Source organism: Eptesicus fuscus, chromosome 6 (genome assembly GCF_027574615.1).
Source record: "Eptesicus fuscus isolate TK198812 chromosome 6, DD_ASM_mEF_20220401, whole genome shotgun sequence".
Classification (NCBI taxonomy): Eukaryota; Metazoa; Chordata; class Mammalia; order Chiroptera; family Vespertilionidae; genus Eptesicus; species Eptesicus fuscus.
In genome coordinates, this window is record NC_072478.1 from 72,914,284 (window position 1) to 72,919,332 (window position 5,049).

The window sequence follows — 5,049 nt, forward strand, 5'->3', positions numbered from 1 at the left end:
AAATAAAATTTTGAGGCTTGATCAGAATCCCTTTTGTCTTGCCTCCATTCTTTGCGTCCCTTGTCTGTTTCTCATTCTCTTAGGTGCGCCGCCTCGGTACCCCCGCTAGAAGACCCCGCAGGTCGGGGAAAGAAAAAAATATTCTTGGGTGAGAATTAACAAAAAAAAAGGTCAATTCTCTCCAAAGTTATTTCTATTTAATGCCATCTCAATTTTAAACTTAACAAAAATGGATTTAAATTTAATTTGAAGAACATACATGTATAGTACTGGCCAAGAGATATTTTTGAAAGGAGAATAATACTAAAAATTAAAATGCCACAATAAATAATTAATAAATAACACAAACTTAAGTGGTACCAGCACAGAAGTAGGCCAATTCATTAGAAGCTCAAATACTAAATGAAGATACTACATGAAATTTTAAAATTTTGCAACCCCCCAAATATTTATTATATGAGCTCTTACAAGTCAATTAGAAAAAAACACATCCTAAAAGAAAAACACACCCAAAAAGGTTAATCCTTGCCCCAAAAGATGCTAAGCAATACAGAAAAAAATACAAATGGCTAATAAACATAAAAATTAGTCAATATTACAAGTAATCAAAATGATTCAATAAAAATAAGGTACATTTTTTTCTATCAATTAGCAAAGTTGAAAACATGATAATAGATTCTATTGGAAAGGACTGAGGACATAGGTATTGATCAGCCTTTCTGGGGGGTGAGGGGGGAGGAGGGCAATTTGGCAAAATGTATAGCATTTTAAGTGGGCACATTCAATCCAGCAATTCTGTTTCTAGGAATTTATCTTCAGGAAATAATGTGCAGAAATAGTATCTATATATATAAAACCCTAAGCGACTGGACGACCAGACGACCGGACAACCGGCAGGTAGCTATGATGCTCACTTACCACCACAGGGCAGAGGTTCAACGCAGGAGCTGCCCCCTAGTGCTCAGTGCGTTTTCACAGCAGGAGCGCACTCAGCTGACCCACAGGTGCCAGATGCCTGGCTCATTTGGCGAGCACAGCTGCGGGGAGCGAGCCTCCCCTGCAGATACTCCCCCTGCACGTCCCTCCCCGCTGAGGAGCTGGCAGGTAAGGCTAGGCTGCAGCTGCACAGAGGTCCACTGATCCCCACAAGTCAGGCTCAGGGATCCCACCAGTGCACAAATCTGTGCACCGGGCCTGTAGTACAATATAAAGGATTCAGTGATGTTCAGCATGATGTTACCTAAAGTATAAAAAATTCAAGGAAACTTCATTATCAACAGCAGTGGGTTAAATACATATAGGACAAAATACTATGCAGCCATTAAAAATAATGGCAAAGAGATTCTTTTGTAGTTCATAAGTGTGATGATTGGGTACTCATGCTCTTGTGTGAGATGTGCCTCCCTCAAACCTTGTTGCGACTTCACCACATTACTGGTCTGAAGTGAAAAAATAATAATGATGGCAAAGATAAGACATATGATATCAGAAAATGGTTACATTGCATCAAATGAAAAGTTACAAAATCCATTCTTCTAACAAATATTTATTTGAGTGACTACCATACGCTAGTAAATAGCAGTGAACAAACTAAATAAAACTCCTGCTCTCATGGAATAGAACATTCCATTATAAATTTTGTAAACTGAAATGTAAGGTATGGTTCCAATTTTTAAAAAAGTAAATTCAGTTGGAAGAGCGTCAGGAAAGACACAAACTGATGTGTCAAAAGTGAGTGATTGACCTTGGCCGATTTTGCTCAGTGGTTGGAGTGTCGGCCCATGGACTGTGAACGGAAGCTTCCGGGTTCAATTCCAAGTCAAGGGCATATACATGGGTTACAGGCCTGATCCCAACCCCTATGTGTGCAGGAGGCAACTCTCTCACATCAATGTTTCTTTCTCTCTCTCTCTCTCTCTCTCTCTCTCTCTCTCTCTCTCTCTCCCCCCCCCCCTTTTCTCTCCCCTCTCCCCCTTACCTCCCTTCTACTCTCTCTAAAAATCAATGAGGAAAATAATACATCCTCAGGTGAGGATTACAAAAAAAGGTGATTTCCTCTGAGTTTGGGACTCAGGATGATTATTGTTACTATTTTTTTTTTTTTGGTGCTTTTCTGAGTTTTCCAAACTTTTATTTTATAGTTCTTTCTTTATTTTTTCTCTTTTCCAACTTTTTTTTTTTATAATAAATGTATACTACATTTGTGGCCAGAATGAAAACCAAAATGTCACCCTTTTCTTTCCCCTCAAAGAATGCAAATAGACATATGTAATATGGCTTTTCAAAAAGGAACTTTTTTTCTTTTGTAAGTGCTTTGTCCACTGTCATAGAGAAGACAGGCAGAATGAGGTTGGGCTGTGGCTCTGGGAATGGAGGTGAGGGGGCACAGGGCTTCCCCCATCAGCAGAAGTGGGATCCAGGGTGAGGCCACGTGCCCCTGGGTCTGGGAGATGCCACGCGCCCCCAGGTCCGGGTGAGGCCATGTGTCCCTGGATCCGGGTGAGGCCTCACGCACCTAGGTCCGGGTGAGGCTACACGCCCCTGGGTCTGGGAGAGGCCACGCGCCCCTGGGTCCGGGTGAGGCCATGTGCCCCTGGGTCCGGGTGAGGCCTTACGCCCCTGGGTACGGGTGAAGCCGGATCCTGGGTCCGGGTGAGGCCGTGTGCCCCTGGATCCATCCGGGTGAGGCTGGGTCCTGGGCCCGGGTGAGGCCACGCGCCCCTTGGGTCTGGGTGAGGCCACGTGCCCCTTAGTCCGGGTGAAGCCGTGCCCCTGGGTCCGGCCGAGACCAAACCAGAGGGAGTCGGACCTCCGTTACCACCATTTGTCCATCATCCAGAGCAGAGGGGTCAGTGCTGACACGTACACATAAGGAACTGGTGGACATTGAAATTGGGTCTCAAAAGAACTGTTGGTCCAGAAAGAAACTCACTACAGACTCATTCATTTGCCTGTCAGCATAACTATTATTGCTCGTCTCACATTCAGTTCTTATAAGTATATATCTAGTGACATATGATCTCGCTCATCTAGGGGAAATGATGAACAACATAGACTGAGGAACAAGAACAGAACCAGAAACAAGGAGGCATCGATCGGACTATCGGGCCTCAGAGGGAGGATAGGGGAGGGTGGGGGGAGGGGGGAGAGATCAACCAAAGGACTTGTGTGCATGCATATGAGCCTATCCAATGGTTAAGTTCAACAGGGGGTTGGGGCATCCGTGGGGAGGGGTGTGGGATGGGAATGGGGGGATGAGGACAAATATGTGACCCCTTAATCAATAAAGAAATTAAAAAAAAAAAAGTGGGATCCAGATAACAGGAGGGAAGCAAAAGAAATACCCTTTGCCACAAAAATCATACTGACCCCTATTACAGTGTATTTCCCGTGAGTCAATCCTCTCTTCCCCAGGCTGCTGAGGCCCAGGTCTCCCTGGAGCAGCCAGGACGATAAGACCTGCTTTTCTGTGCTCTCCCCACTTCAGTTCACTCCTATCCATTCAGCGCCTCAGCCAAAATCCTTCAACTCATCCCGGACTCCTTTTAGACTTTCACCCGCCATGGCCTGTCTGACAGCAACTTCTTTCAGCCTCACTTTGAAAATATAGGAGGAGTCCATCCATGCCTCCCCTTGTCCCACTGCTGTCCAGCTGCTAGCCGAATCTTTGAGAAACCTATAATAGATCATGTCCTTAGCCTGCTTTAAAACCTTCCCATTTGAAATAGGATTGAGAATTCTTATGCGATCTAGCCCAGCCTACCTTCCTGGCTTACACCCTTCCACTGCCCCCTCCCCAACTACCTGGCCTCCTCTTCCTTAAAGACTCCCCCAGCCCCCATGGAAAGCTTCGGCACTGCTCTTCTGTATCCCCACGCTTCCAATGGTTGCCTGGCCCCTCCTCATGGTGGCCCTCCCTGAGGACTCAGGCTCCAGGTGCCCACCTAGTTAACTCTTTTAATGACACTTATCACTGCCTGAAATTATCTTGTGTGGATACAGTTTTGTTACTGCTGTATCCTGAGACCTAACATTCATTGCGTCTGGACCCAGTGTGCATTCCAGCAATGTTTGTGGCCACCACAGCAGCAGAGGTTGGTCGAGGCCTCACCACGGTGGGACTCTCTGCCCCACGGCAACGGAAGCCAGAGTTCTCGGTCAGACTTCTGCGCAGAGAGAGAGAGTGCAGGGGCAGATGAGAGGCGTGGGGGAGAATCCATGAGGCTTTTGGGTACTGTGGCTCCAGATCTTGGCTCACATCAGTCCCTAGCTTCAGAGAAAAAGCGTCAGAGAAAAAGGGCCTGAGAAACCTCTGTGGCCACAGTCAATGGGAAGCCCCAATTCAGAGAAGCCCTGGGTTGGGCTGTGTGTGGGCAGGTCTTGAATCACCTTGAGGCTTCTGGTCACAGATTCCACATCTGCTGGGGCCCAGAGTCCCTGGTGCCAGTGACTGCCTTGACTCCTGCAGCCCTGATGGCAGGCGATGCCATCTGGGAGGCATTGTTCCACTGCTGCTACCATGAGCCTCTGGTTCAACCCGGGGCTCCGCTGGACTGAGGCACTGGTGCCAGGGAGGGGCTGCGGCACACGTTTCCTGGCGCACACTTTCTTTAGTTTATATGAGCAAATATTGTTGCTGGGGCCTTGGCCACAGCTTCCTGCCTTCTTCTGAGATCAGAAGCCACAGTCACAGTTTCAGCAACTGCCCAGACTAGTCTTGGCTTCAGAGACACACGAGGCCCACTGCCCCACTCCCAGCCTTTCCCAAGGGATGGCTCTGTCTTAGGAGGTAGGCTTAGTGGCAGCCAGCTTGATGCTTGGTGAGGGGCAGCTCGGGCCCTGGATGGACAAGATCACTCTGGGCAGAGCAGGGTTGCAGATGCAGGTACTGAGGGGCCACCTGTGGCCTAACATCCTGTGATTGTCACGCAGCTCTCACTGGCCTCGGGAGGGACACCTCTCACTCATGCTTCCCCCGCTCTCCCACCAGATGACCTGTCTGTGGTGCTCCACGGAGCCACTCTCTCCATCACCTTTGGGCTGTTGCCC

General features: G+C 47.9%; 1 non-coding gene across 1 annotated transcript; it reads left to right on the top strand.

Annotated features, from left to right (window-relative positions):
* The first annotated feature begins 1,341 nt into the window (after positions 1 to 1,341).
* LOC114233467 (small nucleolar RNA U13) lies at positions 1,342 to 1,445 on the top strand. Its single transcript, XR_003619607.1, has one exon. It is a non-coding gene; the product is annotated as a small nucleolar RNA U13 (small nucleolar RNA).
* The last annotated feature ends 3,604 nt before the right edge of the window (positions 1,446 to 5,049 follow it).